The following is a 23,423-nucleotide window of genomic DNA, read 5'->3' as shown; positions in this document are numbered from 1 at the left end:
GTACAAAGGCCGGGGACACAAAATGGCCTTCCGGAGGTACTTTTGATCTCGACGTATGCGAAGAGATGAATGTAATGATTCGTAACCACAAGCCAGGCGACAACAGCAAAAAGAGGTTGAGAAAGAGGACAGAAGAGTTGGGGGTAATGAAGCTCTACGCCCAGAAGGGGAGAGCATACAGGCATGAAGCTTTAGCGCTAAACCAGAGAGAGGCGGATATAGGGAAACCAACATCCCCACCTTATGTCACGCAATTGCCGGTGGGCACTGTGACAATAAGAGGAGAATATGAGGAGACGGAATTAGGGACCCCTGCTAGGTCAGAATACGTCACTAGGTCAGAAACCCCCGCTAGATCAGAGACCTCCCTTAGGCGAGATATCCCTCCCAAACTGACCCCGCAGGACCTCTATCCGAAAGACCTGGCGGCATATGGCGAGACAGTACGTCGGAAGTTGTATGATGCAGAGGAAAAGGAGGTAGAGAACCTGGGCAGGCAGAGGGAGGGAGTCGGGAGGAAGATAGAGGAAGAGGCCCGTCAAAATGTGGCACAGCAGACATCAGGGAAACACGGGGCGTGTGGCCACACTAAACTGTTGAATGAGGAGGAAGATGAGAATGACACAAAACCAGGACAGGAGAAAGGAAACATTACAGGAACCCTGACTTTCGCCCCTACATTCGTGGGAAGTGTGACAAGCACAGGCCAGTTTCCCCTGCTAATAAAGGGGAACGATATCTTTCACATGCCATGGTCACCTCTAGACATCGATGGTTTAATAGTAAGACTACCGGACCTTTCAGAAGGAGCCTCCAGGTGGATCACGCAGTTTGAGGAAAATACGTCATCTTTTCTGCTAGCAGTAGGTGACGTCAAATCCCTGTTGACGCGTTTGCTAGGAGTTGGTGCCTGCCGGGACATCATGGGTGATACATCGATGCGAGTGGCATGCGACACGCAGGCCCATGATGGAGACATATTCAACGCGCATAGAGCGGCGTTGTGGTACAAACTCAGGAATCAATATCCATCACGTATTAATCCGGCAAAACTGGCAGGCAACCCCATAATGGAGACGGAAGGGCCTGGCGCCTATGTGAACAAAGTACTGAAGGAGTGGAGAGGTGAGCTAGGACACAACCCAGAAATTGACCCGTTGCAGAGAACGATGTTTAGAGAAAGTGTGATGAGAGGGCTTCCAGAGGTGGTTAAGAATAGACTGGAAGACGTGGTGGGGTTAATGGACATGACTTATCCTTTGTTCTGTGCACATGTAACACATAGTGTGGAGAAGCAAAGGGCTCAGGAGCAGAAAGTCAGGGATCAGGATAGAAATGACTCAAGGAAGTTAACTCAGCAACAACTGCAGCCCCAAAGGAGGTTGCAGGCAGTAATGGTGTCATCTGCTACCTCTCCACCCATGCAGGACCAGGGACCCCCGCCTGCACCTCAGGTAGTGAGAAGCTATGGCTATAGTTCACAGAACCAGGCGTCCAGGCGGCAGGCAGGGAATGGGCAATCAGGCCCACGGTTTACACAGGGACCGGGGAACGAACAACAGTTTCCCCGTTTCCACTGTTGGAACTGCGGCATGCAGGGACACAGGGAAATGAGATGTAGGCAACCATACCGTCCCGGCTCGGAGTATGGAAGACCCGTGCGCCAGGGGGAGTCACAAGGGCCCCACGACCAGGGGGAGACAGGAGGGCCCCGAAACCAGGGGGGTAATCACTAGGGGTGCCCAGAGAATGCGATGGGGGGAAATCAAATGATTGTGGTTTCCAAGGGAGCTGAGCAAGAACCTATTCTGCAGGTCCTAGTGGAGGGCAAATTAACAGAGATGATGGCAGACACTGGAGCAGGTTTTTCCTGCATAAAGCAAAAATACGCCACTCACTTACCCCAGTCTGGACAGTATGTTCGGACGGTCGGATTCTCGGGAAAAACACAATTAATACCCACATCAGATCCAATCTCTATGACGTATAACAACAAGACCATAACAAGTGACCATGAGTGACCGTCAGTCACTCATAGACATTGGATTACGGGAAACTTACCAACTGGATTACTCGCTGGATCAGCTCTCCGAGCCACATCAATGGCCTGAGGAGATCCTCCGGAGACTGGGACCGGACCCTTTGTTCCCAGAGCCCAGGAAAAGACGTCGAGGAAAGAGAGCTGGGATCCGAAACAGGCTGAGATCCAGACGACACCGTACACCACTTCCCAGTATATTGCTAGCCAATGTACAATCAATAGACAATAAACTGGATGACATCCGAGCAAGGATTCAATATCAAAGAGACGTTAGGGACTGCAATGTCCTTTGCTTCACCGAAACATGGCTAACACCGGAGGTTCCAGATCACGCGATTCAACCAGCGGATCACTTCTTTATCCATAGGAAGGATCGGACACAATCAGAGTCCGGTAAACAACGTGGTGGAGGTATTGCCTTCATGTTTAACAAAAATTGGAGTGATCCAACGAATGTGAAGGAATTATCCAACCACTGCTCCCCAGAACTGGAATATATAACCATCAAGTGTCGTCCTTTCTTCCTCCCGAGGGAGTTAACGGCGATCGTCCTGGTCGGAGTGTATATTCCACCGCAAGCCAACAACAACGCCGCGCTCTCCAGACTCCACGACGAGGTAAATAGTATACAAGCGACGAACGTTAACGCCGCCATTTTAGTACTGGGAGATTTCAATAGCGCCAATCTGAGAAAGGTATTGCCTGATTTCTACCAGCATGTGACTTGCAACACCAGAGGCGGTAACATCCTAGATCACTGTTACACGCAATTTAAAGGTGGCTACAAGGCTCATTCTGATAGTGGCTTTGGCAAGTCAGATCACGCATCCATTTTCCTTACACCAAAGTACAGACAAAGAATTAAAAGTACTCCCGTGGTCTCGCGAGAGGTGCAGAAATGGGATGTGACGTCAGAGGATACGATCCGGTCAGTGTTTCACAACACAGACTGGATTGTGTTCCGCGACACAGATAACATTAATGCCTACACGGAGACAGTGCTGGACTATGTCTGTACTAGGGTGAAAGAAACAATCCCCACTACCAAAATGAAAGTTTACCCAAATCAAAAACCCTGGGTAGACAAATCCGTCCGTGAAGCTCTGAGAGAGCGCACCAAAGCATACAATGACGGCCTAGTGGCAGGCAACATGAATGACCACAAGGTGGCGCGACACAACGTAAGGAGGACAGTGTCAGAGGCCAAACGGCGCTACAGGGATAAAATTGAACTCCAGTTTGAACAAGCTGACTCTAGAGCTATGTGGCAGGGGCTCAAAACGATGACAGACTACAAAGGCGCCTCCCTCAAACTGAACAGTGACATCTCCTTAGCAAACGACCTCAATACCTTCTATGCGAGGTTTGATGCTGGTAATAACAACACCAGCTCACAAGCCTCGGCAATGGGGGGGGGGGGTCGGCTGCTGATGGAGGCGCAGTGTTCAGGGTAACAGAGCATGAGGTGAGGCGGACCTTTAAAAAAGTGAATATCAGGAAGGCAGCAGGTCCGGACGGCATCCCCGGCCGCGTCCTAAAAGTCTGTGCCGACCAACTGGCCCCAGTATTCACTGACATATTTAACCTGTCCTTAGAACAGGCTGTCATCCCCACCTGCCTGAAGAAGTCCACTATTATCCCTGTACCCAAAAAATCCAAGCCTGCTTGCCTCAACGACTACCGCCCTGTAGCTCTCACCTCCATAGCCATGAAGTGCTTTGAGAAGCTAGTAAAGGGCTACATCTGCTCCTCCCTCCCCATCAACATGGACCCCCTGCAATTTGCATATCGCCCCAACAGGTCCACGGAGGACGCCATATCCCATGTGCTGCACACAGCAGCATCACACCTGGACAAGAGGCAGGGGAACTATGTGAGAATGCTATTCATCGACTACAGCTCGGCATTCAATACCATAGTCCCCTCCATACTCATAGCCAAGCTCAGGGACCTGGGCTTGGGCTATGACCTCTGCCAGTGGGTCTTGGACTTCCTGACTGGCAGACCCCAGGTGGTGAGAGCAGGCAACTGCACCTCCTCATCCATCACCCTCAACATAGGGGCCCCCCAGGGCTGTGTTCTGAGTCCCCTCCTCTACTCCCTGTACACACACGACTGTGTGGCTCAGCGGAGTAGCAATACAATCGTCAAATTTGCTGACGACACAGTGGTGGTGGGCCTGATCTCTGCCAACGACGAGAGGGCCTACCTGGAAGAGGTCAAGGTCCTGGCGGGATGGTGCCAGGAAAACAGCCTCTCCCTGAACGTCAGCAAAACAAAGGAGATGATTGTGGACTTCAGGAGGTCGGGGGTCAAGGACTACAGCCCCCTCAGCATCGACGGGGCACCGGTTGAGAGAGTCAACAGCTTCAAGTACCTCGGAGCCTACATATCCGAGGACTTGACATGGACCACACACATTAACAGTGTGGTGAAGAAGGCACGACAACGCCTCTACTTCCTCAGGCGCCTAAGGAAGTTCCAAGTCAGCCAGAAGATCCTTAAGAACTTCTACTCATGTACAATAGAGAGCATCTTGACCGGCAACATCACCTCCTGGTTTGGGAATAGCACTGCAAAAGACCAAAGCAGACTACAAAGAGTGACACGTGCAGCCGAACGCACAATTGGAGGGGGGCTCCCCACCCTCCAGAACATTTACTACAAGCGTTGCAAGGGGAAGGCTAAGAGAATTATTAAGGACTCGAGCCACCCGAACAACTGCCTCTTTGAACTGCTGCCGTCAGGCAAGCGATACAGGAGTCTCAAGGCGAGCACAGAAAGACTCAGAAGTAGCTTCTATCCCCAGGCCATCAGGCTGCTAAACGAACAATGAATGAACACTACACAACAACAACCACCAAACACACATAGCACACACATCCACACGCACACACTCACTTTAAACAAACACACTGTAGCACCCACTACACACACTTTATAGCACACACCCACTTTAAACAAACACACTGTAGCACCCACTCCCCACACTTTATATTTATGGATGAAGGATTGCACTACAACTCGTACACCTTACTGTAAATTGTACCTAAAATTGTACCTCATCCCATTTCTGCTTTGCACTAGATAGTACTGTACATTAGTACACTGCATAGTATTGTGTATTGTATATTATATGGTAACTCAGAACATTGTACATATGTCTATACCGAACAACTGTGACCTCATTTTCTTCTTCTAAATTCATGCTATATTATGTTATTATGTTATTTGATACTATCTTGTCTAGCACAGTCTCTGGAGCGTAACAGTAAGAAGCATTTTGTATGAAAGTATTCTGTACTTCTGTATGACAACTATTAAAGAACTTGAACTTGAACTTGAACAATACCTGTATTAATTTCGGACAGCACCCCGCGCAATCTCTTGGGACGAGATGCAATGTGTAAACTAGGCTGTAAAATCCTATGTACGCCTGAGGGGATTCAAATTGAACAAGACGTGTACCAAATGATGCTACAAGGGACGGGGGAGAAAGAGGCCACTGTGTTCTGGCTGGGCAACATAGATGCAGAGCTGCAAAGGGTCTGTGCCCCCTGGGAGCCATTTCTGAAAACCCAACTGCCTCAGTCTAGACAAACAAACATGGAGGCACATTGCACACTACAATATTTGACGAATAGTGACCTAGTTAGGAACAAGGCATGGTTGCAGGGACAGCCCGAGCAGGTGCAGATTAACTCATCTACGATAATTGTAGGGAGACAGGGCGCGGCGTTGAGGGTTAACACGGGTAAGTATCTACGGGAACAACATAGACTAAGAGACGCCGCCCCACACATCACTCTGAGAATAAATCCTGGTTACGAATCCGAACATCTAGGTTCAATGATACAGGAATCCGAGACTCAAAGGTGGGTCTCCACGGAATCTCCGCTAATTTGGAACAGCGCAGATGGGAGTTTCATAAAAATAATGATTTCCTTTTCAGTTTTGGCAAAACCGCAAGTAATCAGATTACCAGGAGACCCTTGCGTTATTCCAGAGGCGGATGCTTTGCTGGAACAGGACATGTTGGCGCGCACCCCGGAACGGTTGTGGTCAAAACACGACACAGATGTGGGTCTAATATTGTCGGCACAGCCAGTGAAGGTCAGGTTAAAGAAGGGTTGTAGACCACCCTTTATCAGACAGTATACAATGAAGCCAGAGTCGGAGGAAGCTATATCACATCAGATTGAGGGACTGTTAAAGGGGGGAGTGCTCGTCCCTTTCAAATCCAGATGTAATACACCTATCCACCCAGTGCTAAAGGCGGACAGGGCTAGGTACAGACTGGTACACGATTTGAGGGCGGTGAACGACGTGGTGTCTGGACCAGAGGCGGAAGTCGCTAATCCACACACCCTCCTGACAAACATCCCGAGTAGCTCGCAGTACTATACGGTCATTGATCTCACGCAGGCATTCTTCAGTGTTCCATTGGAAAAAGAGTCTCAGTATCTGTTTGCTTTTACCCACAGGGGGAAACAATACTCTTACACCCGGTTGCCACAAGGGTTCGCGCACTCGCCGCATTACTTCTCGAAGGCGCTCAAGGAAGACTTGCAAGGAGTGTGCGACACACTACTCAGCACGGTTTTACTGTATGCAGATGACATTCTAATCTGCTCGGATACACGTCAGCAGTGCCATGAGGACTCCATCAAAGTTTTGAGTGGATTAGCCGTGGGAGGCCACAAGGCATCCCGATCAAAACTGCAGTACTGCCAGCCAAAAGTTGAGTACTTGTCTCGCGTCATTCAAAAGGGCATAAAAAGCATCTCACCCACGCAGCTCGAAGCTGTATCCAAGGCACCTAGGCCATTGACGGTCCGACAGATGATGACGTTTTTAGGGATGACTGGGTACAGCTCTGAGTGGGTGGAGGACTATACGATAGCGACAGCGCCGTTGAGGATGATGATAAAAGAGGCGGGTACAGACAAGCTTCGCGCTCCCTTGACATGGACCGAGGAGGGGGAGGACGCGTTCATAAACATTAAGCGTCTGTTGTTACAGGCCCCTGCCCTGGCGCTGCCGGATTATGAGAAGTGTTTCCACCTATTCGTCTCACATAGAGCGCAGCATGCGACAGCTGTCCTGACTCAAACACAGGGGGGGAGTGGGAAAAAACAACCGATAGCATATTACTCTAGAGCTCTTTCGCCGGTGGAGCAGGGTCTGCCACCTTGTTATCAGGCCCTGGCCGCAGCACATTTGATGTATGAGAAGGCAACGGCCATGACAATGGGATATGACATTTGCATTTGGACACATCACAAATTGGCAAACTTGATTGAAAGAGGCAAATTTGTTCTGACCAGCCAACGGCAACAGGCTTACATGAGGCTCCTGCAGTACTCGGACGTTACGATAAAAACATGCCACGGCAGTAACCCGGCGGATCTGGTACCACTCCCGAGCGAGGGTCAACCGCATGAGTGTGAGGTGGAGGTACAGGCTTTCGTGAAACTCCGTCCTGATTTGGGAGTCGACCCGCTCGCGATAGCAGAACTCTCACTTTTTGTGGATGGGTCCTGCTATCGGGAGGGGGAAAATTTAAGGTCAGGATACGCCGTCGTACAGTGCAAACCTAACGGAGAAACACTAACAAGAAAGGCCGGACAATGCATGCAACCATGTTCGGCCCAGCTTGCAGAACTAATAGCACTAACAGAGGCATGCATAATAGCTAAAGATCGCACGGTTAACATCTTTACAGACTCGGCGTATGCGCATGGCGTATGCCACCTATTCGCGGCCATTTGGAAGGCAAGAGGCTTTAAGAAATCGGACGGCTCACCGATCCTTCACCACAAGCAGGTTGTGGCGCTTATTCAGGCTGTAAAGTTGCCCAAAAGCATTGCTATCGTAAAGTGCCAGGCACACAGAAAAGACCTGTCCTTTGTGACGACGGGAAACAACGCGGCGGACGAGGCCGCGAAGGCGGCGGCTGCGGTGCCGTCCACGGCTGTTCTGATGTTTGCGGCCGAACTGACGACTGAGGTAACTGAGGATAATTTGAGTGATCTTCAGGACTCAGCCACGCAGGCCGAGAAACAGTCGTGGACGGAGAGGGGGGCTGTAAGGGGGGCAGATGGTCTGTGGAGGAGTCATAACGGTTTGATAGTCGCCTCCATCGATCTTCTGTCCTTAGTGATACCTGAGGCTCATGGTGTTGATCACTGTGGAAGAGCAGAGACCCTGAAACGAATCACGAAAATGGGATTTTGGTCCCCAAAGCTTCAGGCACAAATTGACGTTACACTAGCCAGGTGTTTAACATGCTTACAGGGCAATGTGCGCAAAGGAGTACCGACAGTGGCGGCTTACACACCCCTCCCTGAGGGACCATTCAGACATCTGATTATGGACTATACAGACATGATAACGCCAGTGCAGGGCAAACGATACCTCCTGGTAGTAGAGGACTGCTTTAGTCGCTGGATTGAGGCCATTCCATCTAAACACAAGAACGCGGACACAGTGATCAAGTTCCTGTGTCGCGAGGTCATTCCGAGATTTGGAATTCCCACGATATTACAAAGCGATAATGGCCGCGAGTTCATCGACAAGGTGGTTAAAGGGCTGATGCAGAAATTAGGTATAAGACAGCGCCTTTCCTGTGTCTATAGTCCCGGGTCGCAGGGGAAGGTGGAAAGGGCCAATCTGGTCATTAAAAACAAACTGTTGAAAATCTGTATGCAAACTAAGCTTAACTGGATTGATGCTTTGCCACTTGCTCTGATGGCTATTAGAAGCAGCGTAAACCGCCAAACACAGCTAACACCGCATGAAATGCTTACAGGCCGCAGCATGCCAGCACCGCCATTTAGACACCTGGCTAGGGGCCCGGCATTAGATATTTTTGAGCAAGATCTGAAAAAATATCTTCAGCAAGTGACTAAAATACATGAAGCTGTGTTTCGACAGGAGCAGAGAAAGGAGAGAAAGGGGGTAAAGGAGGCGGAGAAGGAAGCCACCAAACCGAGACTGATCCCTGGGGACTTGGTCTTCGTAAAGGTCCACAAGAGAAAGTGGTCATCACCCCGGAGAGAGGGCCCGTACGAGGTGATCCGATCGACTGGAACGGCAGTCCAAGTCAAAGGATCAGCGACCTGGTTCCACTTCAATCACTGCATAAAGGCCAGCGGCGATCTCTTGGGGGATACAATCGATCGCAGTTATGCAGAACCCGACATGGAGGGTCCGAGACGGCAACTGGAAGGTGCAGTGCCTGCTGATGCTCCCGCAGATGTTGGCAGCAGTGTGCGGACGGTCGGCCGGGCACAACGACGTCATTAAGAACCGTCACGGTCGACCCGTCCTTGAGGATGACGGGTTTGAGTGGGTAGGAGTCCCACGGGGTCCCGCTCAGGCTCAAGTACCAGCAGGCTTTCATGACCAGGCTCAGAATCAGGCGCCCCCTCTTCCCTCCATCGAGGAAGGGGGGGAGAAGATAAGACTACAACCAAACGGGGTGTTTCCCGTAGGACCGCAAGGGCATGTTTTTGATTTGATGTTTTTGACCATTCCCCCGTTACAGGCGGGGATACTTACCATTATACTAACGAGGATCGGGTTGTGGGGGTAGATAGGAGAGTTGAGCCTGTCCCGAACCAATCACAGGGGACAGGGGTGAGGGGAAAAAGGGAGGTCAAGGACACTGAGTCGGAAGAGGTGGGGGGACAGGATATGTTCCAGAGGACAGCCGGAACATTGAGGGACTCAGTGGGCTCACTCTGGGCCAGGTTGAGGGGTTTGCTTCCTTCCGGGGAACAAGATGGGGGCGACTATGACTATGACGAGGAAGACCCGGAGGCTGACCCGATGTATAGGGCGGCTTTAGGGAATGAGTGGTTTAAGTGGGTCCAGTACACGAGCGCGCAGAATCAGATAGAGGATTGTTATGTCTGCTCCAAGGCACGTCCGGATAGGCTGCTGGTGAAGGGCACGAAGTTCAGTTGGGCTCAGTGTGACAGGGACGCAGAGGCATGGGAGGGGCCCCATAATAGTCGCCCTTGGTGCGAGGCAGAGTGTTTGGGGTTTCTCGGCTCTAGTCGTTTTAAGGCGGCAGGAAACGTCACGGATTTCAAGGATGTCACTATGCGGGAACGTTGTAGGAAATTGGATGTACGTGTGCAGGGGGTAGCGACGGGGTTGCCAATACCCAGAGGTGTCAAACTATGGCTGACCAAGGATTTCGAGTGCTTGCAAAAGGAGGGGACCCGGGATGTAGGGGAGGTGGCAGAGGGGCGGTGCACTACTATTTGGAGCATCACGACTAACTGCACGAAAGAAGGAAAGTGTGGACACGGGGTCGTGTTAAAGGGAGTGGATACCAACCCACGGCCTGTAGCTTGCCCTTTTCATGTCCAGGATATGGCACTGGCGGACCAATACTGGCTCTGCGGCGGTAGGAGGTTGAGGAATACACTTCCTTTAGATTGGTCAGGTAGATGTGCCCGGGTTCAGGCGATCATGCCAATGGTGGTCCTACCATTATCAGTGACGGAAGGACCTTCTGAGTCTCCTATCTCTCGAACGAAGCGTAGCTACAAGGCAGACCCAAGGGTGTATCTGGACAGCATAGGACAGCCAAGGGGCATTCCAGCCGAGTTCATGGCTAAGAATGAGATTGCGGCAGGGTTTGAGTCTATTCTGCCATGGATATCGGTCAATAAGAACACCGGGTGGATCAACTATTTGTTTTACAATCAGCAGCGGTATCTCAATTACACCGAGGAGGCGTTGGATGCAATGGGGGACCAGATGCACGCGACCAGTACGGTGGCGTGGCAGAATAGACAGGCTCTGAACTGGTTAATGGCGGAGAAGGGTGGAGTCTGTTCCATGTTTGGACAGTACTGCTGCACATTCATTCCGACGAATGTGGGGCCAGGGGGAAAGTTCTCCGAGGCCATGGCTAAGCTGAAGGATTTGAGGGAGGAGTTGAGGGGGAATTCTGGCCGGAATGAAGAATGGTGGGGGAGTGGGGTGTTGGAAAGATTGGGACAGTGGGGAAGCATAGTGATGCAGACGGGGATATCCATCGGGGTGGCAGGGTTGATATTGGTTCTCCTTTTCTGTTGTGGTATGCCTCTCTTGGGTAGGCTGGTAACTTCACACGTAACGAGCCAAATGCTGATGGTGGGACAGAAAGAGATTGAGCCACAAATCGGGCCATATCCTCAGCTTTATGCTGCCTTAGAGGGAGACGAGGGGATAGAGGATTAGGGGTATGGTGAGGTAGGGACATTTTCTTTTTGTTGGTTCTTTCCTTTAAGAGTGACGGGGGATGGTCTGAGTGCAGTTTTGTTGGTTTATTCCTTTAACTAGGAATTTTAGTCTGATTTTCTAATGATCCTTCGGCATAGAGATTGCAACCATTGAAAATCATTGCATTGTTTTTTATTTTTTTATTATTTTTTGTTTATTTTACTTGTGGTCCTGGTCAAACCGGAATGGGAAGGGGCATCGGCAGAGTGTCGGTTCTGAGCCTGAGGAAGCATTGAGAAGAAGTGGTCTGGGGATCGGTTCTGGGGACTGGAGGGACAAATGGGGGGGCTAACGCAGTGGGCAAGATGGGCACCTCCCGTCGAAGATGGGGGGACACGTGGTGAGGTCGGTACCAGCGCCTCCCGTCCAGGCATGGGGACATGCTTCTACGAGGACTGGAGGTGTGGCGTGTTGGTTGCTGTATTGGCAAAATGTGACTTTTGGCAATACGGTGAGGAGACTATGGCGTGGGCATGGAAGGGGGGCTGAGCGATGGACACTGGGACTCAATGTTATGGAAGAGACAATGTCATTTTTTTGGGAGGGATGTTCTATGTTTAGTTCTGACGGTCAACTTCTCCTTTCCCTGATGAGAGTCGCGGTTTCCGGCCGGAACTGTGGCTCATTTGGTAAGCGGTGGAGGTTGGGGGGATTTGTCTGTCAGGTTAGGATTATAAATTGGGGTATTTTTTTTTGATGTTTTATTATTACTCTTGTTTTGAGCGGTTTTGTGTTTATTGTGAGAACGGTAGTCAGCCTTTGTTGGTCCGTTAGGGGTCCAGTGAATGAAGTAAGGTTTCTTGTTTAGTTAGACATTTAAAATTTATTATATGGCTAGGTTTCTTGTTTAGATCAGCCATTTAAACTTTTATTATATAAATATGGTTTAGGGAGGGGGTAGGCACCCCGAACCTCTAGACCATAACAGGCGGCAGTGGGCTCGCAAGAGTCTGGGCGCACGTTAAACACATTTATATAGTGCTGGGGAGTGACTGAAGGCCCTCGTGCGTAACGAGGTATGAAATAACATACCACTGTGGTACCGTCTAGTCGGCCCAGGAAACGTCGCACGTAAGTTGGTGTGGGCACTGGGTGGTACGTGGGCGACAGTCCACACCTAGGAGCAGGGCGGTGCACCGTAGGGGGCACAGCTCCTGCCGTGAACAGGCAAGGCTGGCGAAAACGGTCAATATTTCCATGCCCGGAGCAAGCGGGGTGGGGACAAGACCGTCGGTTTCTAAACTGAGTGGCTGATAGGTACTACGGACAGTCAGCCGCTTGGGGTCCTGACTTGATGACGGACTATGAGGTCGCTATCGACTGGGTCGCCAGCCGGTTGGGAGAGCGTTATGACCCTGTTTATAGTCACAGACACGCGGGATGTGGGACCGTGAGTGACTGGACAACAGTGGCATGAATGCACCTGGCTCAATGTACAGTCAGGCCACAGTAACCTTACTAACCGATACAGGGTTAGTAGGCGAGTTGTGCTTCTGTGATCAGCAGGTTTGAAAAGAACCACTGGGAAGCAGAAGGGTAAGGGGTGTCAATTCAGAGGAATCTGGATTGTCTCTCCTAAGGTTGGAAAGGGACCCAGCCTTAAACTGCACCTGAAGGTAAAATAAGGGGACTGCTTCCGTTCATGAGAGGAGACCTTACCGCCGGAAGTGGAGACCTGCATCTCTGTTGGGGGAGAGGGGCCGACGTCGGACAAGGCAGTCCTGAGAAAGGAGCTGGTTGTTGCGTCGTAGCGGACTGCCTAAACCTTACGGGGAGAGGTGCATCTAAGTAGGGGAAGGAGTGCATCCGAACGGGAGGAGGGTACTCTTAACTGGAAGGAGGTTAAAAGGGTCAAAGCGTCTCGTTTAGTTAGACGTTCACATTTTCTTGGTTATATGATTTGGGTGGGACTAGGGATAGCCCCAAATGGGGGAATGTTGGGGAAAATGTGTGTGGGGTGGACTAGTTTAATATAGGTCAACTAGCAGTGCTGAAAGACGGTCTGGCTGACGTTCTTAAAACAATTTGGAACAGATGGACATTTCAGTACGGCATGTTGTGTGCTGGTAATCTCGTACATTGTATGCTTTCATATCTTGTTCTTTTCTCTCTTTCACACAGGCACAGCACACACACACAGACACACGGACACACACGTACACAGACACACACAGTCGCACAGACATACACACCGACACACACACACACACACACATTCCCTGTGACACAATACACACATACAATACACATACGTCTGTACGCAGACGCACGCACACACAGACACACACACACATACACACACACACACACACACACACACACACACATCTCACTCTCTACATCATATCGTGTGTGGACATCATATCTTGTTTATCTCTCTTCATGTTCTCTCTCCGATGTTAAATCTACGTATCATCTTAATGTACGTCATGTCAGATCTGACATGATATGATACGTCATCATATCTGTCATGGGGGGGCAGGACTGAGAGGGGATTTAGGGGACAGGCAAAGGGATTGGGAACAGAGTGTTTTTTGTTCAAGCTGTGGTGATCCTCTGCTCGACCCATAGCTCTTGCTGTTAAGAACTTCTTTTCTTAAATAAATTACCTATTTGTTACAATTGGAAATATCGTCTCCTGCTGTGTTAAACAACCTTCAGCCACAACATAGGATAGGGATTACTGACTCATATGTTCAAAGGATTTAAATCGTATTGTACATGATGTTACATTAATATACATGTAATTTGGTTTTTTCTTATTCAGATATCCACATTGACGGGGATCGGGGGAAAGAGTGTCCGCGACTGCACTAACAAGATGATGGACAGGTATTTATATGCATGTACAAAGATGCAGGTTGAGGCAGGCAGGCATGCGTTCTCACTTTCTGTGTTTATGTTTGGAAAGACCAGATTAAGTCAGACGCGTATATTATATCGATAGTAAATGTACTGAGGATGGACAGATGATGTTGACATTTAAACAAAAAATACAATGCATAATAAATGTGTTCATGATCATCATGCAACAAAAAACAATGGGAGGAAGGGGTTTTATGAAACTGGTGATACACTTGTAGTCCTAGTACAGCTTTTCCCTTCAATTTGTATTTGTTTTGACTAGTCACTTGTTGAATTGCTTGAATTATTAATGTCATGACTTTCTCTTAGAGACTCATGACAAATGCAGTCATGTCCCGTTTTAATTTAAAAGGGTGGTCTCAGGGCTGTACGCTAAGCTTTTTCACTAGGGGCACACTTGCCCCTAAATGAGAAATTTAGGGGCAAAAAATATTTTTTAGGGGCAAATTTTTAAATAACAATTTTACCATTATTTATATCGATTGTTTTTATATAATTATTTTTTTAATAAAATATATATATTATATAATCATACTTGTAGTTGTATTATCTGCGAGACATCGCCACCACGCATCTAAATGCTCGCTATATGCAACCAGCTCCACTGTCTGTGTGTACTGAGTAGCCTCCAGCTACGGCCAGGATTCTCCGGAGCTGAAGCTGGGCCCTATACTGTAGCCTCCAGCTACGGCCAGGATTCTCCGGCGCTGCAGCTGCTCCCTATTGACTATATTCAGCGTGCCCTCAGCTCGAATACGCATCGACTCAGTGTTATAAGACATTGATATCAGGACGGAGCTATCTGAACTATTTAGTTTAAAACCTGTTCCACCCCAGGTGAAATCTGCATAAAATGTTTACCTATGGTAAATGGAATATTGCTCCACTTCTACAAGGGCTATTTGCATATTCTTGGTATCTAGGAACATCTATGGACCTCAATGAATGTATTCTCAGTGTCAGAAATATTGTGTCTATTACTAGGCTTGCTTAAATTCTGATGAAACAAAGGAAAATATGAATTATGATTTTTCTTTTCATCTTTGACAGTGAATAAAACCATGATAATAATGACCAAACTTAAAAAACTGCCACTGAGCTAATTCAGTACCCTCTTGAGATCATGTGTACAAAAGATCTAAGGAAATTAATAAAGGGAAGATGATAAAATTGAAGGTTTTGTATATACAGTACTGAATTCTCCCATCCGGACCAATGCAATTTGAAATATTATTATAGAATATAGAATATATGCTTATACATTACCTTATTATAGCCAATTCGCACATTTATATATATATACATATAGTATCTTTCAAATGGCCGAGTTCAATTTGGATATAGTATCACCAGGCATGTATAATAACATATACAGATATTTAATGTAATCGACTGTACTTTTTTATTTCTCCCACAGTGTAATCATTTTGTAACTAATTTCAGATCTAATTATTCCTACATGATTACAATAGTGTGGAGAAACTGACTGCGTTTCAATATTTGTCAAAAACGTTACCTTTTGTAGCTTATTATCGCGAATCATAACAATTATTGATATGATTCATTCAGAATGCCGAACTTTGAACGACCATAGCGGACCATGGGAAGTGTAGTTTTGAGAAATTCCGACGCTGGCAGATAGCTGGCGAGGCGCTCTTCAAAATGGCCGCAAAAAAACTACAATTCCCATGGTTCAACATTTCCATTTACGCTTCAGCGTCAAAAACGCGAGTGAAAAATAAAAACTTAAAATGATATAAACTCACTTTTAACCTATTGCTAAACTATTGCCAACCTAACGTTTTACATTCTACATGTATTTGTGACATAGTAGTGATAATAATACTTGAAAACGTTTGATTTTAAAAACGTTTAAATTATTGCATCACTCATAAAAATACTAATATATGATAATAATGTCAAAAAGGGGTCGGTACCGTGGCCGTGGGGTGGAACAGGTTAATGGGACGTTTCGTTTTGAACAGTAAGTAATGCAAGCTATCATGCACTACTAGACTTACTGGAGCATTTGTTGATAGCTATCAGTAGCTAGCCGGCTGGCAGGCTCACCGAGGTCCCAGTGTTTACAACAGCCACGGGTGCGAGAGGGCTGGAGGAGGAGCAGATGCCACATCTCTCTCCGTGTGTCTGAGTTCAGTTCAGTTCGGCTCACTATAGGAGGTCGAACAACGCGTCGAAAATATGAAGCAATACTAACTTTACTTTTCTTCATAGCTAAATCAGACAGTCAGCCAGTCTATCAGAGTGAGTGCTCAGTCGATTGTTCCCGCTGATCATACCTGCTGAGTGCTCACTGCTCAGCTCGCGTGAGTGACGTCATCGCGTCATCACACGCCTTGGATAATTTAGGAGTGAAATGCGAATCCAAGGCTTGAAAGCACTACTCGCAAGCCCGCCCCCAGATAATATTTACCAATCGCAACGGCCAATTAAAGGGGCAATTCGCGACGATATCATCGCAGTGTACAGCCCTGGGTCTACGAGACAAGTGGGCCTTTAAGGAGACTGCCCTCTACCGTGTATGTTGGAACGGATAACGGAATTTAAAAAATGTCTAGAGGCAGAGAGCAGAGGAGAGATAGGAGAGGTATTGTATTTCATGACTGTTGGGAACTAGGCTTAATGTAGCACCTACTTCCACGGATGAAGCTAAGCTAGGCTAACGGTCCAGGTGTTCCCTAAGCCTAATGCAATGCATGCATGTCTAACTCCAGGGAAGATGTTTAATAAGCTAATTTCCCAAAATGTTGGGAGTGTTCCTTTAAGTTGCCTTAATGTTCAAAGGCTTAACCTGTTACAGTATATTTATGTAAATATATATATAAATGTGCGAATTGGCTATTATAAGGTAATTTATACGCCTCCTATTCTATAATAATATTTCTAATGGCATTGGTCCGGATGGGAGAATTCAGTACTGTATCTACAGAACCTTCGGTTTAATCATCTTCCCTTTATTAATTTCCTTAGATTTTTTTGTACACATGATCTCAAGAAGGTACTGAACGAGATCAGTGGCAGTTTTTAATGTTTGGTCATTATTAGCATGGTGTTATTCACTGTCAAAGATGCAAAGAAAAATCTTACATATTCTCCTTTCTTCACAATTTAAGCAAGCCTAGTAATAGACACAATATTTCTGACACTGTGACTACGTTCCCTGAGGTCCATAGATGTCCCTAGATACCAAGAATATGCAAATGTCCTTGTAGAAGTGGAGCAATATTTTATTTACCAGGTTGCCTTAATGTTCAAAGGCTTAACCTGTTACAGTATATTTATGTAGCTAATATATGTAAATATATATATATATATAAATGTGCGAATTGGCTATAATAAGGTAATTTATACGCCTCCTATTCTATAATATTTCTTTCTTTATTGGTCTTTTTCCCCCTCCATTTTTCCTCCGATTTTCTCCCATCCCAATGTTAGTCGTATGCCAATTCCCAGTCCCTTCCTGGTCGCTGCGCACTTACCCCCCACAGTCAGATCATCTGGGAGAGTGGAGGCTACCACGTGCTTCCTCCGACACACGTCCAGCCAATCACGCTTCTTTTCACCTGGCAGCGCGGATTCTCATTGAGAGGGCGTAGCGTGTGGGAGGACCACACTATCCCCCTCACGTCCAATCCGCGCTTAGCAGGCGCCCCGACCGAACTGTAGGAGTCGCTGTTTACAACGACCCGGACCCACCCCGCCAGCTTCTCCCACCCTCTGATACAGCCAATTGTATCAGTGCAGACGGCCAGCCAAGCTGGTGACAACCCCGGAGCTGTGAGCTGGATTCGAACAGGCAAATCCAGCTCAGCTCCGGGGCTGGTGACGAACGCAATCTCCGCTCGGCCACCTAACCGCCTTATTCTATAATATTTCTAATGGCATTGGTCCGGATGGGAGAATTCAGTACTGTATCTACAGAACCTTCGGTTTAATCATATTCCCTTTATTAATTTCCTTAGACTTTTTTGTACACATGATCTCAAGAAGGTACTGAACGAGATCAGTGGCAGTTTTTAATGTTTGGTCATTATTAGCATGGTGTTATTCACTGTCAAAGATGCAAAGAAAAATCTTAATTCATATTCTCATTTCTTCACAATTTAAGCAAGCCTAGTAATAGACACAATATTTCCGGGGGTCATCCCTACTGCTGTAACCTACTAATGCTTACCACTTGTATCTATTGCTATGTCCGCCCATCACAATCACGTGAGTTGTATTAACGCCTGTCCCGTCTCCCTGTCAGTGGCTGTCCAGGAGTGTTGGACGTCCCGTGCTGAAGACCGGGAGGATGCGACCCCCTCTGCGCCTCTCCGGCTGTCTCGAAGTGCCGAAGACTGGGAGGATGCAACCCTCTCTGCGCCGCCCCTTAGCTCAAATAGATCCGATATCAGCTCTATCTTTAATCTTCAAAATGTTCAGTTGCTATGTATGTGTGTTGGGCCAGCCTTTAGTATTTTAAAATAAAAAGAAATTATAAAAACTGCTAACTTTTGACTATTCCATGTTATTGATGTGTTAATGTTTAAACAATGCATTTTCAACGCTCATGCTTTAATGTAAAGTTTGGTAGACGTCTATGTCATGATGTTGAAACAACGTCTAGGCTTAGACGTTCAAAACATGTCTAAGCTTAGACGTTAAAAACACGTCTGGAATAGACGTCTACCAAACTTTCACTTTTCACCCCATTCTAGACTGATTTTAGACGTCTATGTCATGACGTTGAAACAACGTCTAAACATAGACGTTCAAAACACGTCTAAGCTTAGACGTTAAAAACACGTCTGGAATAGACGTCTACCAAACTTTCACTTTTCACCCCATTCTAGACTGATTTTAGACGTCTATGTCATGACGTTGAAACAACGTCTAAACATAGACGTTCAAAACACGTCTAAGCTTAGACGTTAAAAACACGTCTGGAATAGACGTCTACCAAACTTTCACTTTTCACCCCATTCTAGACTGATTTTAGACGTCTATGTCATGACGTTGAAACAACGTCTAAACATAGACGTTCAAAAAACGTCTAAGCTTAGACGTTAAAAACACGTCTGGAATAGACGTCTACCAAACTTTAACTTTTCACCCCATTCTAGACTGATTTTAGACGTCTATGTCATGACGTTGAAACAACGTCTAAACATAGACGTTCAAAAAACGTCTAAGCTTAGACGTTAAAAACACGTCTGGAATAGACGTCTACCAAACTTTCACTTTTCACCCCATTCTAGACTGATTTTAGACGTCTATGTCATGACGTTGAAACAACGTCTAAACATAGACGTTCAAAACACGTCTAAGCTTAGACGTTAAAAACACGTCTGGAATAGACGTCTACCAAACTTTCACTTTTCACCCCATTCTAGACTGATTTTAGACGTCTATGTCATGACGTTGAAACAACGTCTAAACATAGACGTTCAAAACACGTCTAAGCTTAGACGTTGAAAACACGTCTGGAATAGACGTCTACCAAACTTTCACTTTTCACCCCATTCTAGACCGACTTTAGCCTAGACGTCTATGGGCCATTTAGACGTCTTTTAAACGTCTATTCAACGTAAAATTGCTCAGAGGGTAATATACAATACAACTAAAGAACAACCTAAGTACCAATGAGGTACAAAAATGCAAACTTTTAAAAATGCTAAATGCAAAGATGCGGTATGGATGTAGTGCAAATCTCTTTATTAAATAGATCAAATATGGTGTAGTGATAAAGTATTCAAAGTGTCAAAAGTGAGTGCTTGTATAGTGAGTGTGTGGATGTGTGTGCAATGTCTTGCAGCAGCAGTGCAAAGAGGCAGTTTGTTATAGCTCTCTCGCTCTCTCTCAGGCGACCTGCGTCACATCACCAAGCTGAAGCCATGGGGTCTGTTCCAGGTCCTGATGGAGAAGTATGAATGGTCCAAAGACGATGCCCAGTCCTTCAGCACCTTCCTCCTCCCCATGCTGGACCTGGTGTCAGAGAAGAGGGCTACAGCCTCCCAGTGCCTCGCCCACCCCTGGATCTCCTCCTAGAGCTCTCCTCTACCTCTCCCATCCCTCTCCCACCCCTGGATCTCCTCCTAGAGCTCTCCTCTACCTCTCCTAGAGCTCTCCTCTACCGCTTCCCTCCCTCTCCCATCCCTGGATCTCCTAGAGCTCTCAGGGATTAAAGCAGAACAAAATCTCCTGACTGAACTTTTTTTCAGGCCAAGTCATATTCTTATTTGAACCTCCACTGTATTCTTTTTTTTAATAGCGTTAGCGTTTTAAGGGAGCCTACTTGTAGAGCCTACTGTCCTGACTGCGTCTATGCCTTCTACAACGCTGTTCGGTTTCCGGGTTCCTCTGATTGGCCGCTGACCTATGCTAGCACGCCCCCCTTTACACTTTACCCTGCGGTATCCTCCCTCCGAGGCGACTCGTTCTTATTATTATCCCCCATTGTTCAGGTCGACATGGTCGCACAAACACCCGTTGGAGGAGTAGTGGGGGAGAAGAAGAGGAATATTTTTAAATAGCAAGAATTATCGACTGGCAACTCTGCTCGTCATACCTGCAGCTGCTGGTACTGTATGGAGAGAGGCACACAACAACAGACAGACAACTCAGTGATTGAAACCGGCTGTCTGTCTGTTGTTGTGTGCCTCTCTCCATACAGTACCAGCAGCTGCAGCTGCACCCTGATGTAAACAAGACAAACGTCTGCATCCCCTTAACAATTGTGTGTATTGAGCCGTACTGTATTGTACCCATTCTGCAATCTGTTAATTAAAGTTTTCATTCATTCACAAGCACAGAGTTGCCAGTCGATAATTCTTGCTATTTAAAAATATTCCTCTTCTTCTCCCCCACTACTCCTCCAATGGGTGTCTGTGCGACCATGTCGACCTGAACAATGGGGGATAATAATAAGAACAAGCCGCCTCGGAGGGAGGATACCGCAGGCGGCGGAAGACGGCCACTGCTGCTGGACCGAGTCAAGCCGGCGGCGGCGCACGGAGGCTGGGGAGAAACCACTGCATCGCCCCGCTGGCGCTTCACAGCGCGAGAGGGTAAAGTGGGGCGTGCTAGCCTAGGTCAGCGGCCAATCAGAGGAACCCGGAAACCGAACAGCGTTGTAGAAGGCATAGATGCGTCCTGACTGTGACTATAGACCCTACTGTTGTGGTTGTTGTGCCAGGCAGGGAGGCTGTGTGCTGAAGAGCGTGAATGCAAGTCTTGTGGCTAGCTTCTGATTGATGGCGAGCTAGTACCCTTTTCCCATTACTTTGAACCATGAACTATTTTTTATCCACCCACCCACCCCTCCTAATGTACAGTCTCCTCCTCGTCATATGTATATATTTACTGTTAGGATCTCTGGGTAACAGTACTGTATATTTGCATATCGTATATGTGACAAATGTAACAGTACTATATATCTGTATGTCATGTATGTCCCTATGTCATAAATGTCATGATGCCATGTATGTTGTTTATGTCATAAATGTCACTATGCATTGAAAATGGGGGACCCTGATGTAAACAAGACAAACGTCTTTCTCTGGTCTGCATCCCCTTAACAATTGTGTGTATTGCTACTGGATTTACCAGAACCAGAGTGAATTAATGAATGAAAACTTTATTTAATACACAAGACCCTCTTCTTGGGACCAAGTAAGGTTTCGTCGATAATCCAATGTACGGTTACCCCCCCCCCCCCCCCCCCCCCACCCAACCACCTTCAATGTACAGTTCCCCCCACCCCCTCCTACCCAAACTCCTCCAATGTACAGTTTATTTGTCAAATGTATACTCTCTTTTTTAGACTATTTTTGTATCACAAACAATATTGTATTTGTAAATCTGGTATGTCATAATGTATAGATGTAGCAGTATTGTCTATCTGTATGTCATGTGTGTCATATATGTTATGATGAATTGAAAATGGGGGACCCTGATGTAAACAAGACGAAAGTCTTTCTCTGGTCTGCATCCCCTTAACAATTGTGTGTATTGAGCCGTACTGTATTGTACCCATTCTGCAATCTGTTAATAAAATGTTCAATCAATCAATCAATATTTAACAGATTGCAGAATGGGTACAATACAGTACAGCTCAATACACACAATTGTTAAGGGGATGCAGACCAGAGAAAGACGTTTGTCTTGTTTACATCAGGGTCCCCCATTTCCATTTTGAAACATCTCTTACAAAAATGTATCCTGGCATTCCTATGATAACAAATGATGCCATGTACCATTGATATCATGGTTTAAAATTGACTATACCATGTTATAACCATGTTATTAATGGTTCCATTACATTTACTATATGGCTGTACCATGGTAAATAATTTATATGACTGGTACCATGGTAAAACAGAAAATATTTTTTTGTAAGGGCAGATTCAGAGCACCTTGTGAAACATAAAAGCAACTATTGAGCTGCTGATCAGTTTGATCAAAAGTGTCCTTATTAGTAAATACTGTTCAGAAAAGTTAGGCCCTAATCTGTGATTTTATGTTGTATGACAGAAACACATCTAGAGAAATTGTGACTAGATTTGAAGCATTACCATTATGAGTGGAGAGAGCATGGTGTGGTTTATTAGTGAATTTGTTGAAAAGTCCAAACCACAGGGGGTGCCTGATGAGCAGAGTAACCTTTCAGCCAGATGTGGAGGCTGTGTATCCTGCTAAACATGGAGGGAGAGGGGACCGGAGATGATCAGTATTGCTGAGGGTTACTTATGAAGTCAGATTTTAGACTCTGATTGCTGGAGTTTGATGTCAACAATAACGTTATAAAAGGTTATTGTTGTTGTAATAATGCATTTAACATACAACGCAAGGTTGTAAATTGTACAGAAATAGAGCTCATATGATCAAATAATGAATACTATTTGCACTTGACTATTGGAAATCATAGGACCTGTGTTTGGCTATGGGGTAGTTAATCTTTTTCATTATAATTAAATGAGCCTGGAATGTATTATTTTTGGAATAGCATTTCCACTTTGAAAATGCTAAAATCAACATTATCCATGTGTATTATAAAGTCCAATAATGTATTATTGATCAGGGTTCTAATACGGCAGGTGATGATATATTAATTGACTGTATGAATGTGATGTACTAAGCTAGTCTATCCAATCTAGCTACTTGTCAACCTAAAATCACAGGATTTTGACTAGTAAATATAATTTGCAACTTAATAGCCATCCAAACTATGATT

At 46.5% G+C, this 23,423-nt stretch overlaps 1 protein-coding gene across 1 annotated transcript in view; it reads left to right on the top strand.

Moving 5' to 3' along the window:
• LOC311230844 (uncharacterized protein) overlaps positions 1-23,423 on the top strand; it is a gene marked incomplete at both ends in the record, with an annotated part of 512,928 nt that overhangs the window by 51,893 nt on the left and 437,612 nt on the right. The window lies entirely within an intron of this gene.

Source organism: Notolepis coatsorum (genome assembly GCF_963971535.1).
Source record: "Notolepis coatsorum genome assembly, chromosome: 6".
Taxonomy (NCBI): domain Eukaryota; kingdom Metazoa; phylum Chordata; class Actinopteri; order Aulopiformes; family Paralepididae; genus Notolepis; species Notolepis coatsorum.
The sequence above is the reverse complement of the archived record's forward strand: the minus strand, read 5'-3'. Positions and strand labels throughout refer to the sequence as shown.